This window comes from Nerophis ophidion, linkage group LG02, assembly GCF_033978795.1.
Source record: "Nerophis ophidion isolate RoL-2023_Sa linkage group LG02, RoL_Noph_v1.0, whole genome shotgun sequence".
Lineage (NCBI taxonomy): Eukaryota > Metazoa > Chordata > Actinopteri > Syngnathiformes > Syngnathidae > Nerophis > Nerophis ophidion.
This window is the reverse complement of record NC_084612.1, coordinates 17,972,266-17,999,396: the sequence shown is the minus strand read 5'-3', so window position 1 is coordinate 17,999,396 and position 27,131 is coordinate 17,972,266. Positions and strand designations below refer to the sequence as shown.

The window sequence follows — 27,131 nt, the reverse complement described above, 5'->3', positions numbered from 1 at the left end:
ATGTGTTAAAAAATAAACAGGTGATTCAATTATAAATAAAGATTTCTACACATAGAAGTAATCATCAACTTAAAGTGCCCTCTTTGGGGATTGTAATAGAGATCCATATGGAGTCATGAACTTAATTCTAAACATTTCTTCACAAAAAAAACGAGTACCCCCATTTGAGAACCACTGCTATAGAGCCATGGCCCGATTGGTACCGGGCTGCAGAATAATTTTTAATATAAAAAAAAAAAAAAAAAAAAAAAATTTTTTTTTTTTAACAAATCAACATAAAAAACACAATATACACTTACAAATAGTGCACCGACCACAAAAAACTCCCTTTTTCATGACAAAAACGTCCCTTTTTCATGACAAAGAAGAAAAAAAGAAAAAAGAAAAAAAAAAGGGACAAATTATTTAGTGTTGACCGGTCCGCGGATACAAAACGGTTGGGGACCACTGCTATAGAGCACTGAAGGGTTTTAAGAACACGTTGCAGAAACGCTCCTCTCTCTATGTGACAGGAGCACTCTTCTGTCTTCGAAGGTTTCGAAGGACCTAATGTAAAAAACAAAGTCAGAGATCCTTTACTTGTCAGGAGTTTTTGGAAGGAAAGGCAAAAAGAGAAAATCACTTTGTAGCAGAATGACAAAATCCACTAATGAGCGACCTTCCAGTGCATTACTGTGTATGCTACAGTGTGTGTGTCATTTCAACACACACACACACACTCACTCTCGCAAAGACAAACACAAAATTGCAATTCAGCCCTTCTCGCTTCACTAAACAACTCCAGCTTGAGTTGCTGCAATTGTTATGAGGTCAATTCATGTACAATCTTCTCTATAAAACAGAATTTAAAAAAATGCTCCATATCCTCCATTTGGTCATTTCTTTATTTTCGCCTCTAAGGTAACCACCACACCTGTCCTCTTTGCCATCGCTAGTAACCATCCATGGTGGCATCGAGTAAAACCAAATAAACTATTTTAGACTCAGCTTACAGTCAACAGTGGCTAAGGTGGTTAAAGGCCTACTGAAACCCACTACTACCCACCACGCAGTCTGATAGTTTATATAACAATGATGAAATATTAACATTGCAACACATGCCAATACGGCCTTTTTAGTTGACTAAATTACAATTTTAAATTTCCCGGGAGTTTCGTCTTGAAAACGTCGTGTAATGGCGACGTGTACGCAAGATGTCACGGGTTTTTAGGAAGTATGAGCGCTGCACACACACACACAGCTAAAAGTCGTCTGCTTTAACGGCATAATTACACAGTATTTTGGAGATCTGTGTTGCTGAGTCTTTTGCAATTTGTTCAATTAATATTGGAGAAGTCAAAGTAGCAAGATGGAGTTGGGAAGCTTTAGCCTTTAGCCACACAAACACACTGTGATTCCTTGTTTAAAATTCACGGAGTTGAAACTTTCCTATGGATCACAGCGGACATGGTTCCCGACCACTTGTCAACCAGCCGGTTTCCGTGAGAAAATTTTGGTTAAAAAGTCGCCACTTACCGGATATCAGCTGAGCTTGCGCCTCCCGTACAGCTGCCGTCGACTTCCCCGAGACACTGCGCGTCAACACCCGGCCGTGGACGTACTCTTCAGACTATCAGGTACTGTTAAACTCACTAAAACACTAGCAACACAATAGAAAGATAAGGGATTTCTCAGAATTATCCAAGTAAATGTCTCTAAAAACATATGAATCCGTCTCAATGCAACGCGATTGCAATCGCGTTTTTTTTATTGTTTTTTTGTTTTTTTTCTAATCCGTCGCTATCAATATCCTCAAACACGAATCTTTCATCCTCGGTCAAATTAATGGGGGAATTCGAATAGCACTTTTTGTTGGAGGCTCCCATTAAAAACAATGTGAATATGTGAGGAGCCATCACACGTGGAACGTCATCGTCTGCGACTTCCGGTAGAGGCAGGGTTTTCCTCTTAACACCGACAGTTGCAAACTTTATCGTGGATGTTCTCTACTAAATCCTTTCAGCAAAAATATGGCAATATCGCGAAATGGTCAAGTATGACACATAGAATGGACCTGCTATCCCCGTTTAAATAAGAAAATCTCATTTCAGTAGGCCTTTAAGGTCAAGGGTGAAAATAGTAAACAAACTATTTTCTTCCACCTTTTAGGGATTCTTGTCCTTTATTAGGACGCTCAAAGATGCTTGGGTTAACGGAGGTCAAAGGTCGGCATGCAAAGCCTTACACTGCTAATTAGCCATGACTTTGCAGCCACCATGTCTCTTTTCAACTGACGGGGCAAAACCATTCACCTGGCTTTCTCCATGTCCAGTCTGCACCCCCCCTGCCGCCCTCCATTCAGCAACCCCGGTCTCCTTTCAGCTGGGTGCACTGCGGTCTATTTTTAAACCGTGCTATAGCGAGCGTATGTGCGTGGAATATCAAGCATGACTCCGTTATCAGCCGCTCAACCCTCGTTGTCCTCCTTGTAACCGTGGTTCTCATCTTTTCTGCCCACCGTGCAGAAAAAAAGAGGGACCATGCTTGAGCTTTTTTGTCCTCTCGCCCCATTTCTTTTCCAAGCGTCTCCAAGAGGTGCACCGCATGCTCATGAATGATACTCTCTCAGACATTGACATCAAGAAGCTGCTGGCGCTTCTTCGCCTTCCAACACGCTGCACGGTGCACATTGAAGCCAGGTGAACTAAATAGTAGTCTTTACATCAAGACGCCTTTCAATTACATGCGTCAAAGGTGTGCTAATGGGCCGCTGGCTCAACAAAATAGGAAGTGCTTTAGGCAGATGTTTTCAAGTGCAAAAAGAAGTGAACTACTTTACAATGAAACTTGAAAACATGAGGGACCTGAGCTGTTAAGGTCCAAAAAACAGTTAATAACGTTTGCAAACTATAAAATTGTGTGCGCTATTAGTGGGCGTGATGGGGGTGATCTGATAAGACTTTAAAAGTGGTGCAGACTGCCTTTTTTAAATGAGGATTTCGCATGTTACCATGGAGACACTCATTTCCTTCCACATTTATGGTATCATATGGTCCAACTGCATCTCTGTCTGGACTGGAGCCTGCAGTGCCTCACACTGGAAGTCTCAGCAGAGAGTGGGGAGGACGGCAGAAAAGATCATCAGGACTTCTCTTCCTCCTTTCCAGGAAATCGCAAAAAGCCGCTGCCTGACCAGGACTCAGAAAATCTGTAGAGACTCCTGCCAACCCCACCAAGGACTGTTTTCACTGCTGGACTCTAAAAAGAGGTTCTGCAGCCTCCATAGCAAAACCTCCAGATTCTGTAACAGCTTCTTCCCCCAGGCCATAAGACTCTTGAATGCATTATAATAATTCCCTCAATTCCCTCCTAAAAACGGATTAACTCGCTGGAATATAAAGACAATATAACATACATCCGTATACGTGGATGAATGTGCAAAAGTGCAATGTATTTATCCGTACAGTAATCTATTTATTTATATCTATCAATCAATCAATCAATCAATGTTTACTTATATAGCCCTAAATCACTAGTGTCTCAAAGGGCTGCACAAACCACCACGACATCCTCGGTAGGCCCACATAAGGGCAAGGAAAACTCACACCCAGTGGGACATCGGTGACAATAATGACCCAGTCGGACGTCGGTGACAATAATGACTATGAGAACCTTATTGCTTTTTTATCCTGCACTACAAAGATCTAATGCAACAACATGTTGTTCTTTTCTGTACTGTAAAGTTCAAATTTGAATGACAATAAAAGGAAGTCTAAGTCTAACTTGTCTATGAATGTTCTCATCCATCCAAGTCATTGTAATCTCAGGGCATTGAATCGATTGCAACCGGACTGCTTGGTTCGTCTTAGAAGACGCTTAGCCTCTCAGCCGAGTAGGTTTCATCGGTTCCTGTTCATAGACTTACCTTGGTCTGATCTGGCTAGATCTGAACAATCTAAGTCTAAGACCAGATCTAACCATCTATGAGCCAAAACTGATGAAGCCTCCTCGGGTGAGAGGCTAAGCGTCTTCTAAGACAAACCAAAGAGTCCAGTTGCGATCGATTAAATGCCCTGAAATGGTCCAACTTGTGGCGCTTTGTCATGTTGTTGACATACGCAAAAAAATATGATGTGTATGTTCTTCACTGGGCTGTATTGACACGCATTCTGGACAGCATAACTTATTATTAGCATGTTGAAGGTGCGCTCACAGTGTTGTGATGGTGCGTGTGCAATGATCCAGTCGCAAGAAAATGGTTATTGAACGTTTTTTGATGTAGGAGATGTATACCGTATTTTCCGGACTATTAGGCGCACTTAAAATCCTAGTTTTTTTTCCTCCAAACTGGACAGTGCGTTACCCACCTTGAAGCTATTTTATTTGGTACATGGTGTAATGATAAGTGTGACCAGTAGATGGCAGTCAAACATAAGCGATAAGTGTAGGTTGCACCGTTTGATGTGCTTCAATATACGAGTATTATTATCAATCAATCAATCAATGTTTACTTATATAGCCCTAAATCACTAGTGTCTCAAAGGGCTGCACAAACCACCACGACATCCTCGGTAGGCCCACATAAGGGCAAGGAAAATTCACACCCAGTGGGACATCGGTGACAATAATGACCCAGTGGGACGTCGGTGACAATAATGACTATGAGAACCTTAGAGAGGAGGAAAGCAATAACACATATTATCTGGTGCTTTTTTTCGCAATATTATGCAAACGCAACTTTTCTTACCTTCTGGTACCTGCTGATCTGTATTTGGGATCTGCATAAATCTTGAAAAAACTGCGCGTTTGCCTTTGTAGTCCGTATAGACGCTGTAGTCGATAAGCTTTTCTTTTTCTTCTGTCTTCATATTATAAGACATTCATCATCAACTGTTGCCATTTCTAATACAAAGTAATGTAAAGTTTTTACAAACGTTTGTACTTACAGTATATCTGTCAGTAAACTCGCCATGAAAGCACTAAAACATTATTCACCCAAGGAACTTTAGTTATTAGAGAGTTCCAGTCGGACGGTTTTTCACCGGACATATTTCCGCTGTTGTTTTTTCCGATTAAGGAGATGCTGCTTCCGTTATTGATTTAAAGGGGAACATTATCACAATTTCAAAAGGGTTAATTACAATAAAAATCCGTTCCCAGTGGCTTGTTGTATTTTTTGAAGTTTTTTTCAAAATTTTACCGGTCCCGGAATATCCCTAAATAAAGCTTTAAAATGCCTTCTTTTCGCTATCTTCGAAACCACTATCCATTTCCCTGTGACGTCATACAGTGCTGCCAATACAAACAACATGGCGGTTACCATAGCAAGATATAGCGACATTAGCTCGGATTCAGACTCGGATTTCAGCGGCTTAAGCGATTCAACAGATTACGCATGTATTGAAACAGATGGTCGGAGTATGGAGGCAGATATCGAAAACGAAATTGAAGAAGAAATTGAAGCTATTGAGCGAATAGGTATTGACGCTATTCGCCCATAGCATGGGTGTACCTAATGAAGTGCCCCATAGCATGGCTGCCTTATTAGCATCGCCGGTAAAATGTGCGGACCAAACGATCAGGACTTTCGCATCTTGTGACACTGGAACAACTTAAATCCGTCGATTGGTAAGTGTTTGTTTCGCATTAAATGTGGGTATCTAGTTTCAAATGTACATACAGCTAGGGTAAATAGCATGATAGCATCTATTAGCGTAGCATGTTGGCATCGATTAGCTGGCAGTCATGCCGTGACCAAATATGTCTGATTAGCACATAAGTCAACAACATCAACAAAACTCACCTTTGTGATTTCGTTGACTTAATCGTTGCAAATGCATCCGCAGGTTATCCATACATCTCTGTGCCATGTCTGTCTTAGCATCGTCGGTCAAATGTGAAGACACTTTGGCAAATTCAATGGGGGTCTGGCGGCAGATTTCTTGCCAGTGGTGCAATTTGAATCCCTCCCTGTTAGTGTTGTTACACCCTCCGACAACACACCGACGAGGCATGATGTCTCCGAGGTTCCAAAAAATAGTCGAAAAAACGGAAAATAAATGAGTTTCATTGCTAAAAGACCGATAAACAGATAGGTGTTTAATTTGCCAAAATTCACCCATTTAGAGTTCGGAAATCGGTTAAAAAAATACATGGTCTTTTTTCTGCAACATCAAGGTATATATTGACGCTTGCAAAGGTTTGGTGATAATGTTCCCCTTTAAGTAAAGTCTGAATGTCATTAAAACAGTTAAAGCAGTTGGGAGAGTGGCTGTGCCAGCAACTTGAGGGTTCCTGGTTCAATCCCCACCTTCTACCACACTAGTCACGTCCGTTGTGTCCTTGAGCAAGACACTTCACCCTTGCTCCTGATGGGTCCTGGTTAGCGCCTTGCATGGCAAGTCTCGCCATCAGCGTGTGAATGTGTGTGTGAATGGGTGATTGTGGAAATAGTGTCAAAGAGCTTTGAGTACTTTGAAGGTAGAAAAGCGCTAAAAAAGTATAACCATAAATCAGGTTGAAATTGTGTTGTCAGGATTAACAATGATGACCGAAGTGTGAAACTTATTTTCACTTCAGCCATATTGTACTGAGCAACCAAAACAATGTCACAATGAGTTCCATTTCTGGCTCTATGGTCGTCATCACACTTTTTGTCTCTGCCATCACAGGCACCCTTTTGAAAAAAAACTCCACCTAAAATCAAATTTGATAATCCCTGAGCACACTTTGTTGAGCTGTTTACCCATTTCGCTGTGAGCCAAAATGGCTAAGGCATGCTCAAGTGCGTGTGCGAAGAAGCATCAACAACCGAGGCAAGCGCCTGCTGGCCCAAGTTGCAACAGCAGCTGCACAGATTGTCTCACGCAGCCAGCCAGCCTCTGCCAAGCGTGCCCTCGCTCACCCAGGTGCCAGACACCATTTCTCGGCTTCCCAAAAAAGTGTTTCCAACACCCGCCAACACCAGCTTTCTGGCTTCTCAAAGCCCAGTTCTCGCCGGTACCAGTGCCACGGATGCTCAAGTCCTGTCGCTGCGCCATTTTAGCTCAAAGCTCTACTGCGGCGGTTGTCGTGTGCATATCGGAATACTCTCCTGTGTTCCTGTGTCGCTGCCTTGCCTGGTCGCTATTAAAAGGACATTCCTGCCTGCCCATCGCCTGTCATTCCTGCATTCTGGGGTCACGCCAAGAGCTGCAATGTGAAAACATGACACTAAAGGGCAGGAGTGTCTAAAGTTATTTAATTTTTTTCAAAATCTGGTACATATTCATATTGACACAGCCATCGGCTGAAGTGCTGGCTGTCCAGTATCGGGACCCGGGGTGGACCGCTCGCCTGTGCATCGGTTGGGGACATCTCTGCGCTGCTGACCCGTCTCCGCTCGGGATGGTCTCCTGCTGGCCCCACTATGGACTGGACTCTTACTATTATGGCAGGTCCATTATGGACTGGACTTTCACAATATTATGTTAGACCCACTTGACATCCATTGCATCCGGTCTCCCCTATGGGGTTGGGGTGGGTGGGGGCTTGGGTGGCGGGGGGTTCATTCACATTGACATTCCACTGGGTTGTAAGTTTTTCCTTGCCCTTATGTGGGCTCTGAATCGAGGGTGTCGAAGTGGCTTGTGCAGCCCTTTGAGACACTTGTGATTTAGGGCTGTATAAATAAACATTGATTGATTGATTGATTGATTGATTGATGTCATGTCCGCATGACAGTACGAGCTAAACTCCTCACTCATGCTGCTGTACGCTTAAAAGTACCAGTCAGTATCAGAATGATTGTTTCTAAGTTATCACAAAACTTCGTGTTACATTGAGTTCAGCTCGCCCTGCGAGAGGACAAAAGCTGTCTTTGATCCTACCAAGCAAAAGGCTTGTAAAACTCAACTGTGTAGGATGGGGAGGGACATGAGGGTGTTGGTTTCTTTAATGTATTGTAATCCAAAGGAAGATTGTGTCTTGACCCGAGAACTACAAAGCGGAGCGGAAGCAGGGCCTGACCCCCCTCCAGGCACGTTTTCTTTGAACTGTTTTGTGACCAAAGGCAACAGCTATTTACGCCAACCTTATTTTTTTTTAACTGTTTTGTAACCAAAGGCGGCGGCTGTCCACGACCCCCTTCCTTTGGAAACAGCTGTTGCCATGTAACCAGGGAAAGTCCAACCAAAAGAGGAGGCGTGCAATCTTTCATCAGAGTGTGGGACGACACTGCACAAGGGTACAGTGTCTACGCGTTTCTCCTCAATTGAGCTAAATTGAATTCTGTCTCTGTTTAATTCCTTGCTTCTTGTCCGCTCCCTGTATGATCAGTGTCAGAGGTTGGTCTGCATCGCCGGCAGTAAGTCGGACCCGTTTCCAGTGAGGGTTGGACTCCGCCAAGGCTGCACTTTGTCACCGATTCTGTTCATAACTTTTATGGACAGAATTTCTAGGCTCAATTAGGGCGTTGAGAGTATGTGGTATGGTGGCTGCAGGATTAGGCCTCTGCTTTTTGTAGATGATGTGGTACTGATAGCTTCATCTGACCAAGATGTTCAGCTCTCACTGGATCGGTTCGCAGCCGAGTGTGAAGCGACTGCGATGAGAATCAGCACCTCCAAGTCCGAGTCCATGGTTCTCTCCCGGAAAAGGGTGGAGTGCCAACTCCGGGTTGGGGAGAAGATCTTGCCCCAAGTGGAGGAGTTCAAGTACCTCGGAGTCTTGTTCACGAGTGAGGGAAGATTGGATCGTGAGGTCGAAAGGCGGAACGGTGCAGCGCCTCCAGTAATGCAGACGCTGTATCGATCCATTGTGGTGAAGAAGGAGCTGAGCCGGAAGGCATGTCTCTCAATTTACCGGTCGATCTATGTTCCCATCCTCAGCTATGGTCATGAGCTTTGGGTTATGACCGAAAGGACAAGATCCCGTGTACAAGCGGCCGAAATGAGTTTCCTCCGCCGTGTGGCGGGGCTCTCCCTTAGAGACAGGGTGAGAAGCTCTGCCATCCAGGAGGAGCTCAAAGTAAAGCCGCTGCTCCTCCACATCGAGAGGAGCCAGATGAGGTGGTTCGGGCATCTGGTCAGGATGCCAACCGAGCGACTCCCGAGGGAGGTGTTTCAGGCACTTCGGACTAGTAGGAGGCCACGTGGAAGACCCAGGTCACGTTGGGAAGACTATGTCTCCCGGCTGGCCTAGGAACGCCTCGGGATTCCCCGGGAAGAGCTGGACAAAGTGGCTGGGGAGAGGGAAGTCTGGGCTTCCCTGTTTAGGCTACTGCCCTCACGACCCGACCTCGAATAAGCGGAAGAAGATGGATGTATGGCTTCTTGTCTTGTTTAATATATGTCATCAGTGTTTGAAACCTGACAAAGTGACTAAAACTTGATATGCTTTATTCATTATTGACATTTCTTGCTACTTTATGTTTTTCAAATTTCAATTCTTCCAAAGCTAAAGTCTTGCAAGTAAAAGTGGATTATCATCACTTGAAGCAATAACCTGTGTAAATAGGAAGATACCTTCATTCAGAGTTTAAGCACAGTGGTAGGCAGAAGTGTACATAAAGTAAATCTATAATGGAGAGCATCACTTTTCCCTCCTACATTAATTTAATGACATTAAAAATACATCAGAGGCGCATAGCAGGTCTCAGAGCCGTGATAAGCTGGTCAGACATCTTTATGTGTCTCATCTCAGCACCGCATCCCAGCCAGCCAAAACAGTGACTTTCTGTTGCCCTTGGATTTTTGGGAACCTCGGGTCTCCATGGTAACAAGATTATTGCATCACTACTCTCTAGCTGCTGTCGTCAAGCTGGTGTACGGCCAAGCTCTGCGGCAACACACACACGCACGCACGCACACACACACACACACACACACACACACACACACACACGCACGCACGCACGCCCACACACACACACACAGAGGCAGAAACACACTCTTCTGTGCATGCTAATAACCTCGCTCTGAACTCTTTTCTCACTTATTAGATGGAGCTGTCTTCCCTTGTCACTTTCTTGTGGCCCACTTTAACGTTTGCCTCTGGGATGGTTGCTCCTTAAGCGTTTGGCACTTTTTAAATTGGGGTTAACGCTCCTTTTGAGGTGGGTTTCGTGGCGCGGGGGGTGTACCTGTGATGGATGCTCACCTAAAAACCCCCTCACCTATAGCTCATGTTGTATAACGGCAAATGTGCCAAGTGTTACTATGATTGACCCCTCCCTCAGCAACGTGACAACAAGGGCGTGGGGGGTTCGTGTCCCATTTGGCCTTGTGCGCTTCACTAGGGGTCATTGTGACCTTGCAGATGGTGAGCTTTGATGTATATGCACTGTGCAGCAAGCTGGATGAGAGGGGAGAGGTGATGCCTGACAGAAGGGAGGAAAAAAGGGGATGGGGAGGATTGACGGAGAGCTGCGCATGTTGTTGGTGCAATGCACTTCGCGTTGCATTCAGGAACATCACCTTCACGCTTTCAAAATTCAACATTAAAGGACTGGTAAGAAGCAGTGCTTGTTTAACCCCTTTTATGCACACTATTTTGCCAAAAGTATTTGGCCACTAGACTCACATATGAACTTGAATTGCCATCCCATTCCTAACCCCTAGGGTTCCACATGATGTCGGTCCACCTTTTGCAGCTATTACAGCTTCAACTCTTCTGGGAAGGCTGTCCACAAGGTTGCGGAGTGTGTTCATAGGAATTTTCCACCATTCTTTCAAAAGCGCATTGGTGAGGTCACACACTGATGTTGGTCGAGAAGGCCTGGCCCTCAGTCTCCGTTCTAATTCATCCCAATGGTGTTCTATCGGGTTCAGGTCTGGACTCTGTGCAAGCCATTTAAGTTAATCCACACCAGACTCCATGTCTTTGTGCACTAGTGCACAGTCATGTTGGAAGAGGAAGGCGCCCACTCCAAACGGTTCCCACAAGGTTTGGAGCATGGAATTCTCCAAAATGTTTTGGTATCCTGGAGCATTTAAAGTTCATTTCTCTGGAACTAAGGGGCTAAGCCCAACTTCTGATAAACAACCCCACACCACAATTCCTCCTCCACCAAATTTCACCCTCGGAGCAGTGCAGTCTGAAATGTACCCTTCTCCTGGCAACTTCCAAACCACGACTGGTCCATCAGACTGCCAGATGGATTCATCACTGCAGAGAAGGCGTTTTCACTGCTCAACAGTGCAATATTGGGATAGGGCAATACAGGAGGTGTGCAATACGGGGGGAGTGTAATGTGTGATCTCATAACTAATTGATATACCTGCGCACTGTTCACTGTTGTCACTGTATTGTCGGATTAACTGTATGTATGTATGTATGTATGTATGTATGTATGTATGTATGTACATACATACATACATACATACGCTGTGTCTTGATTTCCAAGACAAATTTCTCCTCGCAGACAATAAAGCTAATTATTAATATTACTCTTTGTTCCAACAGATATGATATGCTTTGAAATGCATCATATGCTCCCCCGGCCCGACTGCCAAATTCCAAAAGCCAATGTGACGCCCTGAGCCAAAAAGTTCACCCACCTCTGCCTTAGTAGCTCAATTTAGTAGCTTAATTGATTCTATGACACAGTTATTATCTTAAAACACTTGTATCCCATCCATCCATCCATTTTTTACCGCTTCTCCCTATTGGGGGGACGGGGGGTGCTGTAGCCTATCACTTCCCATTCAAATTAATTAATTCCAGTGGGAAAGTTATTAATTGTGTTGGTGCATGCCCTGCGATGAGGTGGCGACTTGTCCAGGGTGTACTCTGCCTTCCGCCCGATTGTAGCTGAGATAGGCGCCAGCGCCCCCCGCGACCCGGAAAGGGAATAAGCGGTAGAAAATGGATGGATGGATGGGTTTTGGTGCATGGCCCCCAAAACACAATCTGAACATGCAACATGCCTTTGAAAAAATAAAACAAACTTTTAGATATGAAATATTTTATAAAAAGAATCCTGGGTTATAGTAATAAGTACATGTGTTCCTGTGTACCTACTACTTTTACTGGGTTATTGTAATAAGTACACTTGTGTTTCTGTGTACTTACTACTTTTACTTGGTTATAGTAATAAGTACATGTGTTCCTGTGTACCTACTACTTTTACTGGGTTATTGTAATAAGTACACTTGTGTTTCTGTGTACTTACTACTTTTACTTGGTTATAGTAATGAGTACACATGTGTTCCTGTGTACTTACTACGTTTAATGGGTTGTAGTAATAAGTACACATGTTCCTGTGTACCTACGACTTTTACTGGGTTATCATAATAAATACACTTGTGTTTCTGTGTACTTACTACTTCTATCCAATCCAATCCACTTTATTTATATAGCACATTTAAACAACAAAATGTTTCCAAAGTGCTGCACAACAATCTTAAAAACAACATGCAGATACTATTCTGAGCTTCACCAATGACTGAAAAAAAAAAAAAAAAAATACATATAAAACCAATATGAAAACAATATAAAATAAATATGATTAAAAACGATTTTAAAGGGTAAAACCAATTAAAACAGTAAATAGAAACCAACATTTTAAAACACAGAGGACAACAAAGGAGCTAGTAATAAGTACAAATGTGTTCCTGTGTACTTACTGTGTTTAATGAGTTGTAGTATTAAGTACACGTGTTTTTGTGTACCTACTACTTTACTAGCTTGTAGTAATAAGTACACATGTGTTCATGTGTCCTTGCTATTTTTACTGGGTTATAATAATAAGTACACATGTGTTTTTGTGCACTTACTACTTTTACTGGGTTGTAGTAATAAGTACACAAGTGTCTTGTGTATTTACTACATTTACTGAGTAATAGTAGTAAGTACACATATTCCTGTGTACATACTACGTTTACTAAGTAATAAAAGTAAGTACTTATGTATTCCTGTGTATTTACTACTTTTACTGAGCAATAGTAGTAAGTAAACATAAATTCCTGTTTACTTAATTATTCTACTACAAACAGGCAGCCTGTTGATTAAAATGACCACTGCTGCCACCAAGTTGCAGGTTTGCGTAGCATTCTAATATGAATACTAGAGTGCAGACACAAATCAGGTAAATCTTCCCTGCTGCTCGCAACACCACAGGGGTTCTGGAGCCACTATTTAACAAACACTGCATTACAGTAGAGTTGTACACAACTACAAATGACATCTACAATATGAAATATATTGTGAAAGTAATAGCTGCCTGACTGAGCATTATTGTTTCACTGTGCTTTTTTATATACCTTTTGTATTAGTTGATTGGATAGTTTACCTAATGAAATGACCAAAAGTGTATAATTCAGGTATATATTTTAAAAGAAAGGTTGAAAACACTGTGATTTAACCGTCAACAAATAGGTGTTTCCTGCAGATGCGATTACAAACGCGACTTCCTCGTGCACCACTGAGGCGCTCTCCTGTCTCCTCGGTCACATACACTACTGTATATAAATGAGTCAGCTCATTAATTAGTCAGCGACTTCAGTACCCCTGACATTGCAGAAATGCATAAGCACAAGTCTTTTGTCACTTTTCAGCTATGCTAGGAAAAACCAGCACACAGTATTCATTATATTAATGTGCTTGCTTTTTCTAGGTCAAACTGGAAACCGAGCGAGAAAAACATTTCACCGAAATCAGCCATTGGCTTTGTAAAACTCCCACTGTCTTTTACCCAAATCTAAATTTATTGTTTACATATTAAACTCTAAATAATTTTGGTCTATCTTTATTATATTTTTGTATAAGATTCTTATAGGGTAGATACTATTTTTTTAGTGAGAAGACTGGTTCTATGAGTTTTAGCATTGTATGAGCATATACATGAAATTCATTCATGCTGTCACGACGCACATTATAGCGATTCAACAATAAAAAAAACATTTTTAAAATATACATCAATAACATTTATTTCGGTACCATGAATTGATTAATGTGGACAAGACTTAAACAAGTTGAAAAACGTATTTGTATTACACCTGTGTGGCATGGTGGCTGCCAAAGTTGATTCCTTCGTGGATGCGTCAAAACGTGAACACAGCAAGGTAAGGTTTAACAGATTAATTTAACAAACAAAAGGAGCTAGAGAACAAAAACACTGGAGCCAACAAAAAGCAAACCAAAGACGCTAGCATGAGAGCTAGGATATACAACATACGAAATTAAACTGGCACGTAGGCACACAAAAGGGAAAAATAAAACATTTAGCATGAGAGCTAAGAACGAGGTGCGTAGTGTGAGAGCTCGCGAGAATAGTAAGAATTGCGTGAAAGCAAATGATCAAAGCAAACGTATCGTTGCGTGAGAGCAAATTACGAACCCAGGCTGAACAAACAAAAGAGGAAGGCTTATATAGTGAAGGTGATTAACTGTAGCAGGTGTTCGGGACCGTGAGTAGCAGGTGAAATCAATGTGTAACCATGGAAACGAACAAAACAGGAACTAAGCACGTCAAACAGCAGAGTGATACCAAAATGGAACAAAAACTACAATATGGTGATGATCCGACCATCGGATCACAACAATTTGCGTGTTACCATTTAGTGGTCAATTGTACGGAATACGTACTGTGCAATCTAATAATAAAAGTCTCAATCAATCAAAACAGTGCTGTGCTGAGATTTTAACCCATGTCATAGTTTAAATATCATCAAACAATCAGATGAATAAATGGATAAACTTACTTTTAGCCTTTCGGTGGTCTGCAGGGAGTCTGAATGACCATTTTCTGTTTTTTCCGAGAAGTTTATGTGTTAAAGGGGACTAAACACCCGACTAATTATTGAAGTTAAAGTACCAATGATTGTCACACACATACTAGATGTGGCGAAATTATTCTCTGCATTTGACCCATCACCCTTGATCACCCCCTGGGAGGTGAGGGGAGCAGTGGGCAGCAGCAGTGCCGCGCCCGGGAATCATTTTTGGTGATTTAACCCCCAATTCCAACCCTTAATGCTGAGTGCCAATCAGGTAGGTAACGGGTCACATTTTTATAGTCTTTGGTATGACTTGGCCGGGGTTTGAACTCACGACCTACCGATCTCAGGGTGGACACTCTAACCACTAGGCCACTGAGTAGGGTTATTATTTGAACCAACAAGCAATATATAATTTATGTTGTATGTCTTGATTGGATTATCCAGAGAATATTGCTCGATACCGTGGTAGAGCGCAATATGTATGTGTGGAAAAAATCACAAGACTACTTCATCTCTACAGAACTGTTTCACGAGGGGTTCCCTCATTCATCAGGAGATTTTAATGGAAGCATTCACATACAATGGTTTATATAGGGCACAGAGTGGGTGGGTACAGGCAGGCGTCGGGGCGTGGTGATTGGCTCATGTGTTACCTAGGAGGTGTTTCCGTCTGTGACGGCATGTTGATATGATTTCACTGCGCCTGTTTAGGGATGACAGGTCTGGATGATATATAATAAACAGTTTCTCTTTCAAGCATAGGTTGCATCTTTTATTACCACTGTTGTAAGGTGTGCTGGATGGAAGAATTTGCCATATTATTGAATATTCAACATTATTGTCTTTGAGGTTCCAAATGTGCTTGCTGAGTTCTGTAGAAGTCCGCAAGTTCTGGTTTCTAAAGGAGGCCTTGTGATTATTCCATCTGGCTTTAAACGCTCCTTCGGTTAATCCTACGTACGTGTTGGATGTGCTAATGTCCTTTCGTGTTGGTAAACGACTGATGTTTGTAAGCACCCCCCGTTGAGAGGGCAATCAGGTTTCTTGCGACAGTTACATTCCTTATTGGTTTCAGAGTTGTTTAGTCTGGGGGCAGGCAGTCCTTTTGCAACTTCTTTGTTGTGGTTTGAAATGATTTGTTGTATGTTACTCATACAGCTGTAGCTCAATTTAATGTTGTTCTTGTTGAATATTTTTCTTAGGGTGTTGCCTTTGGGGAAGTGTTTGTCGATCAGAGTGAGGAACTTGTGGCCGATATTGGTTGAGACGTTTTTGCTGAATGGGGGGTTGTACCAGAGGATGTTGTTTCGTTTTCTGCTATTTTTTGGTTGGTTTCCTGGCGTGGGTTCATGCGTGAGGGTGAAGCTCTATCCGCTTTCATCAAGTGCTTTCCGGTACGGGGGGGTTGCTTGGTCAAATTCAGCTTTGCTAAATGACAGCATCGATAGCCTTTTATTCATTCCGGTAGGTATTCTTTTCGTGGTGGTGGGTGGGTGGTTGCTGTCATGGTGCACGTATTGGAGTGTTGAATGAGTTCAAACTCATAAACTTTATTTTTTTTTCAAATAATGATTAACTTTGAATTTTATGGCTGCAACACGTGCCAAAGTAGTTGGGAAAGGGCATGTTCACCTCTGTGCTTTTCTATTAACAACACTCAATAAACATTTGGGAACTGAGGAAACTAATTGTTGAAGCGTTGAAAGTGGAATTCTTTCCCATTCTTGTTTTATGTAGAGCTTTAGTCGTTCAACAGTCCGCTGTCGTATTTTACGCTTCATAATGCGCCACACATTTTCGATTGGAGACAGGTCTGGACTGCAGGCGGGCCAGGAAAGTACCCGCACTCTTTTACTACGAAACTACGCTGTTGTAACACGTGGCTTGGCATTGTCTTGCTGAAATAAGCAGGGGCATCCATGATAACGTTGCTTGGATGACAACATATGTTGCTCCAAAACCTGTATGGACCTTTCAGCATTAATGGTGCCTTTACATATGTGTAAGTTACCCATGCCATGGGCACTAATACACCCCCATACCATCACAGATACTGGCTTTTGAACTTCACGCCTATAACAATCCGGATGGTTATTTTCCTCTTTGTTTCGGAGGACATCACGTCGACAGTTTCCAAATATAATTTGAAATGTGGACTCGTCAAACCACAGAACACCTTTCAACTTTGCATCAGTCCATCTTAGATGATCTCGGGCCCAGCAAAGCCAGCGGCGTTCCTTGGTGTTGTTGATAAATGGGTTTTGCTTTGCATAACAGAGTTTTAACTTGCACTTACAGATGTAGCAACCAACTGTGGTTACTAACAGTGGTTTTATGAAGTGTTCCTGAGCCCATGTGGTGATATCCTTTACACACTAATGTCTGTTTTTTATGCAGCACTGCCTGAGGGATCAACAGTCCGTAATATCATCGCTTACATGCAGTGATTTCTCCAGATTCTCTGAACTTTTTGATGATTTTATGGACCATAGATAGTAAAATCCCTAAATTCCTTCCAATAGCTCGTTGAGAAATGTTGTTTTAAAACTGTTCGACAATTTGCTTACAAATTGGTGACCCTCACCCCATCCTTGTTTGTGAATTACTTAGCATTTCATAGAAGCTGCTTTTATACCCAATCATGGAGCCCACCTGTTCCCAATTAGCCTGCACACCTGTGGGATGTTCCAAATAAGTGTTTGATGAGAATTTCTCAACTTTATCAGTATTTATTGCCACCTTTCCCAACTTCTTTGTCACGTGTTGCTGGCATCAAATTCTAAAGTTAATGATTATTTACAAAAAAAAAATGGGGTTGAAAATGGCTTGCAAATCATTGTATTACATTTATATTTACATCTAACACAATTTCCCAACTCATATGGAAACAGGGATTGTCGGAATGGGTATAATTATGAATTGATTGATCATTGTGAATGTAGTGGAATAAATTATTGATTAATGGTGTCCAAAAACAATTATGGCACAATGGTGTGCACTACCTGGCTGCAACCAGCAGAGGCACTATTGAGTCAGCCTCCTCCTCATCCTTCTCCTACTACTACTACTAATACCATTACTACTATTAATACTCTGCTACAACATGAGGTCAGCAATTAAAAGTTGAGTTACATCTACGGTGGGCCAGTAATTGGCAATGTCACTTTGTAAAGAAACACGACACACGTCCATCATCTGTACGTCCTTGGCAGTGTGCCGTCAGGGCCAGCAAAGCCTTCTCTGCTAGCCTGACATGACCAGAAATCATGATAGCAATTAAAGATAAAATTATTATTTTTATTTACTTTCCCTAAATATCTAAAAGTATTCATACTCTCGTCATGTCATATCATGCTCCTGCCAGTGCTGTTGTTTTTAGGTTAGAGTTTTTATCCAATCAGAATTCCGCTAGCTTATGTTGTTATGCTGTACGAAATCTGCCCGGGGCCTTCAGAATCAACAATGCAGGCGTCTATGCACTGTAAGTGAACGGGCACATACAGTTGATGGATAATTGCGATAGCCAATTAGATCCCGAGTTGTTGTCAGTAAGGCCTTCTAGTTGGCCTCATGTTGAACGTGACATATATGCGTTGTGTGATTGGATACTAATTGGTTTGAGCCGCAGGGGGGCTATGCAGATCAGCAGAGCCACACCCCGGTCCGTTAGCGGATGAATTTGAGAACACATGCAGTTAATAGACAGTTGCAATGGCCAATCCGATCACAAGTTGTTGAGAGTAGCCCATCTATGGAGCCCGATGTTAAAAAGACTGTGATTGGATACTCACTTGTCATTCCAAAATTATTATTAACTTATCAGGAAGCGGGAAGTGTTGTCCCACAGAGAAGGAGAATAAAACACTGATTAGGTGGCAGATATATATTTGCAAGGCCATTTTCAAGCAGTTATTTAAAGAGGAACTACACGTGAGACGATGTCGGCCAACCCCGGAAGCTAGCTCAGCTGTTACGGCGATGAAATGGGGGAATGCCCGCCATTACCACTCGAGTCATCCGACTACATGGGGTACCACTGGCACCACTGGCTTATACGGCGTCAAATGGGTGCTACAAATTGTGAGTTCAATTGTTTAATTTCTTTATTTTTTCACGTTTTAATATGTTTTTTGCTATTTTAATTTTGACTATACTACATAATAGGGGTGTGGGAAAAAATCGATTCGAATTTGAATCGCGATTCTCATGTTGTGCTATTTGGAATCGCTCCTCATTTTTAAAAAATAATTTTTTTAAATACACAGCAATACCATAACAATGCAATCCAATTCCAAAACCAAACCTGACCCAGCAACACTCAGAACTGCAATAAACAAAGCAATTGAGAGGAGACACACACGACACAGAACAAACCAAAAGTAGTGAAACAAAAATTAATATCATCAACAACAGTATCAATATTAGTTATAATTTCAGCATAGCAGTGATTAAAAATCCCTGATTGACATTACTATTAGACATTTATAAAAATAAAAAAAGAGAACAATAGTGTCACAGTGGCTTACACTTGCATCGCATCTCATAAGCTTGACAACACACTGTGTCCAATATTTTCACAAAGATAAAATAAGTCATATTTTTGGTTCGGTTAATAGTTAAAACAAATTTATATTATTGCAATCAGTTGATAAAACATTGTTCTTTACAATTATAAAAGCTTTTTACAAAAATCTACTACTCTGCTTGCATCTCAGCAGACGGGGGTAATTTCCTGCTGAAATCCTATGTATTGAATGGATACAGAATCGTTTTGAATCGGAAAAATATCGTTTTTGAATCGAGAATCGTGTTGAATTGAAAAAAAAAATCGATTTTGAATCGAATCGTGACCCCAAGAATCGATATGGAATTGAATCGTGGCACACCCAAAGATTCGCAGCCCTACTACATAAGGTATTTTTTTAATTACTGATGCAGGTTTATTGATCTTTAAATGCGCCAGAAAATAACCCGTTTTGTACACTGTTGATGTGATTCAATGAAAAGTACTGCATACATTTGTTCATGTATAGTATTTCTCCAGCAATGGTCATGTGGTGACATCAATTATGGTATTTTGAGAGGTAATCATTGAAGTCGGACATCACTGATGGCCTAGGTGAGAAACCGTCACTGGTCCTTGGTGTACAGAATATGCCAGTTTAGAACTTGACGTATATAATCTGTTTACAGCGAAATAGTGTCGTATAAAAGGCTTTCTACCAGTGAGAATTGCGTCTGTGTGTTGTGTGTGTGTGGCAGGAATGAAAAAGGGCTTCTGCTTGTTCTCTCAAGGGGCTCTGTGAATCTCTGCAGCTAATTGTCTCGGCCGCTGTGTTGCTGCAATAATATTAATGTCGCTGGCTGCTGTTTGCCTTGAGGCACTATTGGAAGAGCCTTCACCTGTGAGTGTGAACATTCAAATTGCATTCCATGTTTTCATAATTACATTAGATATGCACAGGGCTCATGCTGGATTTGGGATTAACATATCAGGTTTGAGTTTGCATGTTTCAACGGTGCCTGTGTCGGTTATTTCCAGGTACTTCCTCCCATATATTCAAAACACATACCGTCTGTCAAAATTGTGCATAATTGTTATTGTGAATTTGAATGGTTGTTTATTTTTATGAGTCATGTGATTGCGTGGACCCCTCCACCAAAGTCAGGTGGGATAGGCTCCAGTTCACAAGTCATCCTATTGACAATAGGCAGTAGAAAAAATAACCACCTTAATGTTTTCCAAATCATACAAAGAGTATATGTATTTCAATTTTTGCAGCACCAGTTTGACAAAAAATAAATAGTTTTTGTTTTTCCTGCCGTGGTTATGAAAGTCATCAGTATCTCTTATGTTAGCTTATGTGGTTATCTAAAAAACATGGTTTTATTTATTGCATTGTATTGTCCATCCATCCATCCATCGATCTTCTTCCGCTTATTAGAGTTCGGGTCGCGGGGGCAGCAGCCTAAGCAGGGAAGCCCAGACTTCCCTCTCCCCAGCCACTTCGTCTAGCTCTTCCTGGGGGATCCCGAGGTGTTCCCAGGCCAGCTGAAGGACATATTCTTCCCAACGTGTCCTGGGTCTTCCCCGTGGCCTCCTACCGGTTGGACGTGCTCTAAACACCTTCCCAGGGAGGCGTTCGGGTGGCATCCTGACCAGATGCCCAAACCACATCATCTGGCTCTTCTCGATGTGGAGGAGCAGCGGCTTTACTTTGAGCTCCTCTCGGATGGCAGAGCTTCTCACCCTATCTCTAAGGGAGAGCACCGCCACATGGCGGAGGAAACTCATTTTGGCCGCTTGTACCCGTGATCTTATCCTTTCGGTCATGACCCAAAGCTCATGACCATAGGTGAGGATGGGAACGTAGATCGACCGGTAAATTGAGAGCTTTGCCTTCCGGCTCAGCTCCTTCTTCACCACAACGGATCGGTACAATGTCCGCATTACTGAAGACGCCGCACCGATCCGCCTGTCGATCTCACGATCCACTCTTCCCTCACTTGTGAACAAGACTCCCAGGTACTTGAACTCCTCCACTTGAGGCAGGGTCTCCTCCCCAACCCGGAGATGGCACTCCACGCTTTTCCGGGTGAGAACCATGGACTCGGACTTGGAGGTGCTGATTCTCATTCCGGTCGCTTCACACTCGGCTGCGAACCGATCCAGTGAGAGCTGAAGATCCCGGCCAGATGAAGCCATCAGGACCCACGGCCACCAAACCGGAACCCCTCAACGCCTTGACTGCGCCTAGAAATTCTGTCCATAAAAGTTATGAACAGAATCGGTGACAAAGGGCACCCTTGGCGGAGTCCAACCCTCACAGGAAACAGGTCCGACTTACTGCCAGCAATGCGGACCAAGCTCTGACACTGATCATACAGGGAGCGGACCGCTACAATAAGACAATCTGGTACCCCATACTCTCTGAGCACTCCCCACAGGACTTCCCAAGGGACACGGTCAAATGCCTTCTTCAAGTCCACAAAGCACATGTAGACTGGTTGGGCAAACTCCCATGCACCCTCAAGAACCCTGCCGAGAGTATAGAGCGGGTCCACAGTTCCACGACCAGGACGAAAACCACACTGTTCCTTCCTCCTCAATCCGAGGTTCGACTATCCGGCATAGCCTCCTCTATCCAGCGTAGCTTCCTCTTGTATTGTATTCTTTGTTTAAATAACATTTTCTGGATTTAAAAAACCAAGAAGAGACTGTATCACGGTTTCAAATACAGCAAGTGGTACCCCATCTAAGAAACCCAGGATTAGTTTTTTCGACAAAAACTTCTCGATCTCGATGTTCGACTACTGCCAAACACAGAACGTAAAAAAACGTCGTTTCTGCTCTTGTATCAATCAGTGGAAAGAAAAAATGACTCAGTGTTTTTTAGAAGTACTTGTAGTAAATGTTCTTGGACTATCATATACATTTTATTTTTCCCCAAATTCCTATTTCATTTTTTATTTTATTACGTTTTTGTTTTTTTAAATTTAGAATTCCGTTTTTTACTTTTTACACTTATTTTACGAGCGCTAGCTTTTTGTGCAATAAATACATTTTATAAAATCACTGTTATTTAAATGCAAAAATCCTTACGTTTATTGGTGCAATCCTTTTTTGGGCAATTTTGACCGGTATTTTAAATCAAAGCATAATAATTTTGTTAAATAAGCAGAAAATACATTTGTAAAAGTACTTTAAAAAAAGTATATATTTTTTAGTCTTGACATTTCAGTAGGGGTAGTTGAGCAGTTCAGGTACGAACGAGTCGTCCTGTCTACATGATTTTGCCAAATGTTTCTTCTCCTTCACGTTGACAGCTTTTCACTAACATTTATGTCAATTTCCATTATATTCCTCATGTAATACTAGATTTCGTTCTTGGTTGCAAATTTTGTGATTTTGTCCGCAGATTTGTTAACATGGTAACCATAAGGCCCTCTGTGTTTATCCGTGCGGACAATGAGAAAGCCAGCACGTTGGTAAAGAAAGTGAGAAACAGTCCAACATTGGAGGAAGAACTGGTAGCAAAGTATGACTGACGGTACAAAGGTAATAATATAATGAACTATTCTTAAAAAAAAAAAAAAGTTATTTTAGGGCGTGTGGAGGGGATTTGTTAGATTTATATTATTTCTTAAAGGGATAAATTGCTGGTTGATTCAGTTTGTGTTTGACTTTTTGGAACAGATTACTAACAACAACTAGTTGGAAACAATTAGTTATAACCATTAAAGTATATTTCCGTATATACTCTACATCAGGGGTTCTTAAGGGGGAACTGCACTTTTTTAGGAATTTTGCCTATCATTCACAATGTAAATGACAGACATAAATATTAAATACATGCGATCAAAAGTCTGCTTACAATAGAGCCTATAGGAGCCGCACAATTCCGCCTACAAAGCCCTTAAAATAATATCAAAACACTTCCATTGAGGTTTTTTATACATGATGTAAGTATATAAGTAATGTAGTAACTGGCACATTTATAATAACATTTAATATTTACGTAGTTTGACCATTTTAAGGATATGCAACGCAATCATCTTCATCACTGATTATTACTCACTGCAGATTTTATGAGAGCCAACAAAGATAATAAAACATCACTAACTGTACTATGTTCTGCTGTCATCACGATGACAGCAGAGGAAGAATGTCTCATAATCTTCGCGAAGAAATGGGGTGGGTGGGTCGGTGGCTAATCGGGCGGGACCAATCACCTTTTTTTGTGGATCTGGCCATTTTCGGGTCCTAAATGGCTGTCACAGAGTCGGAATACCTACACAGACTTCTTCTGTCCTGGTGAGATGCATGATTTATGATCTGGAATAAACTTCCATGGAGCAAGGAAGTGAGGAAACAGCAGACCACACAATGATGTGAACCTCAACCACACAAATTTGTGATCACGGCGCCGTTATAAATATGCGTGAACGCTTGATACCAATATCACTAATACTGGGTTAATATTCAAGTCACGAAATGCATATTTTTGGTGGCTTTTGAATGGTTGTTTATTGGATTTTATGGGAAAAATAGTGGAGCTCCCATTTGCTTGGCTCTAAGCAGACTTTTATTTACATTTATTTCTATTTAGCATGCATTAAAAAAAAAAAATCCATCCCTTATAGGCAAAATTCACCCCCAAAAATGCCATTACCCTTTAACCTTTTTGACCTCAGGCCCCAACTTTTCTACTATAAAAAGGCCTGGAGCCCAATAAAATATTAACTAGTAATCTTACTCTTGATTTGAATTAATCAATCAATTAATCAATGTTTATTGATATAGCCCTAAATCACAAGTGTCTCAAAGGGCTCCACAAGCCACAACGACATCCTCGGTTCAGATCCCACATCAGGGCAAGGAAAAACTCAGAACCCAGTGGGATGTCAATGAGAATGACTATGAGAAACCTTGGAGAGGACCGCAGATGGAGAGACCGGATGCAATAGACGTCGAGTGGGTCTAGTATAATATTGTGAAAGTCCAGTCCATAGTAGATCTAACATAATAGTGAGAGTCCAGTTCATAGGGGGGCCAGCAGGAGTCCAGCAGCCCAGAAATGTCTCCAACCGATGCACATGCGAACGGTCCACCATATAATCATATTCAATAATTATACTGTATGTAACCTACTTGCAGTATACAACCTTGGCAAATAATATGAAACCATGTATTAATCACAATTATTGTTTAACACAAAAAACTTAGGCTTAGGTCAGGCTGATTCGAAAAAATAAGTACTAGTTAAATATACTGCATTAGTGCATTTAGTTCCCCGAAAGGGACAAGTGGTAGAAAATGGATGGGTAGTGCATTTAGTGCCAAAATAAATGAACCAAATTAATAATAAATATGTTTTAACTAAACTGCCAATACATTTAAAGTGCAAATGAAAAAACAGCTTCACCATTTTGGTAATATTTTTTGCGCTTATGAAACTTCTCTGTGACTTTAGCTCCAGACTTCTCATGTTTTTTTCAATATTATCGTTACTGCCACATGTGGTGGGAAAGTGTATTACCATTAAGTTTTTTTGGAGAAGAAACAGATCATTTTTGGAGGCCCAACAATGGGACGGTATAGCTCGGTTGGTAGAGCGGCCGTGCCAGCAATTTGAGGGTTGCAGGTTCAATTCCCGCTTCCGCCATCCTAGTCACTGCCGTTGTGTCCTTGGGCAAGACACTTTACCCACCTGCTCCCAGTGTCACTCACACTGGTTTAAATGTAACTTAGATATTGGGTTTCACTATGTAAAGCGCTTTGAGTCACTAGAGAAAAGCGCTATATAAATGTAATTCACTTCACTTCACTTCACTTAAAAAACACAGCTCTTCTACATACAGTAGCTTCATGTGCACCTTTATTGCAACTACAAGCTCAGGCAGCTGGTAGAGAAGTTACAAGACGCAGTTAAATGCTGCTTGCCTATCTGTGTTCATCATGCAAGTGTTAAAATGTGGGTAATGTTGTTCTTTAGGGTCCAAAGATGAACTGTATGTTCTCACATGTAACACTGTGAGTTACTCCTTTGTCTGCCATATCAACTAGTGAACGTTACGACCACATTGTCCTCCCAGGAAGTGAAGTGGAATAGCGTTTATGCGGAGGAAACGCTACATTGTGTGAGACATCAAACCCGGAAGTGTGCATACCAACCGACGCTGGCTGATGAAATAGGATCGTATCTTAGGATGCAGGGCGCCTGCCGCCATCATGAGCCGTGATCAGTAACACGTTTGACCCACTGAGTGCTCGTTCAGGGCGACGGCATTGGTTGTGGGACACTTTGCACCATGCAGAGCTTTGCAGTGTCAGAAAGCAAGGACAGACTGTACAAAAGCTCACCTGAGGATTCTATGGTTGGGTTTAGTGTCAAGGTGGAATTATTTCCCATTCTTGTTTTATGTAGAGCTTCAGTTCTTCAACAGTCCGGGGTCTCCGCTGTCGTATTTTACGCTTCATAATGGGCCACACATTTTCAATGGGAGACAGGTCTGGACTGAAGGCGGGCCAGGAAAGTATCCACACTCTTTTCCTATGAAACCACGCTGTTGTAACACGTGCTGAATGTGGCTTGGCCTTGTCTTTCGGAAATAAGGAGGGGCGTCCATGAAAAAGACGGCGCTTAGATGGCAGCATATGTTGTTCCAAAACCTGCATGTACCTTTAAGCATTAATGGTGCCTTCACAGATGTGTAAGTTACACATGCCTTGGGCACTAATGCAACTCCATACCATCACAGATGCTGGCTTTTGAACTTTGCGTCGATAACATTCTGGATGGTTTGCTTCCCCTTTGGTCCGAATGAGACAATGTCGAATATTTCCAAAAACAATTTGAAATGTGGACTTGTCAGAACACTTTTTCACTTTGCATCAGTCCATCTTCAATGATCCCGGCGGCCTTTCTGGATGTTGTTGATAAATGGGTTTCGCTTTGCATAGTAGAGCTTTAACTTGCACTTACAGATGTAGCGACAAACTGTATTTAGTGACAGTAGTTTTCCGAAGTGTTCCTGAGCCCATGTGGTGATATCCTTGAGAGATTGATGTCGTTTTTTGATATAGTGCCGTCTGAGGGATTGAAAGTCATGGTCGTTCAATGTTTGTTTCTGGCCATGCCGCTTACGTGGAGTGATTTCTTCAGATTCTCTGAACCCTTTGATGATATTATGGACAGTAGATGTTGAAATCTCTAAATTTCTTGCAATTGCACTTTGAGAAACGTTGTTCTTAAACTGTTTGACTATTTGCTCATGCAGTTGTGAACAAAGGGGTGTACCTCGCCCCATCCTTTCTTGTGAAAAATTTAGCATTTTTTGGGAAGCTGTTTTTATACCCAATCACGGCACCCACCTGTTCCCAATTAGCCTGCACACCTGTGGGATGTTCCAAATAAGTGTTTGATGAGCATTCCTCAACTTTATCAGTATTTATTGCCACCTTTCCCAACTTCTTTGTCACGTGTTGTTGGCATCAAATTCTGAAGTTAATGATTATTTGCAAAAAAAAATAAAAAATTATCAGTTTGAACATCAAATATGTTGTCTTTGTAGCATAGTCAACTGAATATTTACAAAAATGATTTGTAAATCATTGTGTTCCATTTATATTTACATCTAACACAATTTCCCAACTCAAATGGAAACGGGTTTTGTACATATATATGTGTGTGTGTGTGTGTATATATTTATATATATATATATATATATATATATATATATATATATATATATATATATATATATATATACACCTTATTTCTCTTTTGTCCTGCACCTACCATGAGCTAATGCAACAAATTTCTGCTCTTATCTGTACTGCAAAGTTTAAATTTGAATGACAATAAAAGGAAGTCTAAGTCTAATATGCATATATGTTGGATCAGGAAAAGCATACTAGGGCTGTCAACGTTAACGCATGCGATTAATACA

At 41.7% G+C, this 27,131-nt stretch overlaps 1 protein-coding gene across 2 annotated transcripts in view; it reads left to right on the top strand.

The window, feature by feature from the left end:
• LOC133537431 (FERM domain-containing protein 5-like) overlaps positions 1 to 27,131 on the top strand; it is a 138,643-nt gene that overhangs the window by 30,834 nt on the left and 80,678 nt on the right. The window contains exon 1 of one of the 2 annotated variants that reach the window (XM_061878447.1): positions 8,127 to 8,203. The exons of the other annotated variant lie outside the window; for it this stretch is intronic. The gene's annotated coding sequence lies outside the window, so the exon portion shown is untranslated. Of the gene's footprint in view, positions 1 to 8,126; positions 8,204 to 27,131 lie in introns of those variants that run through there. 2 annotated transcript variants of the gene reach the window in all.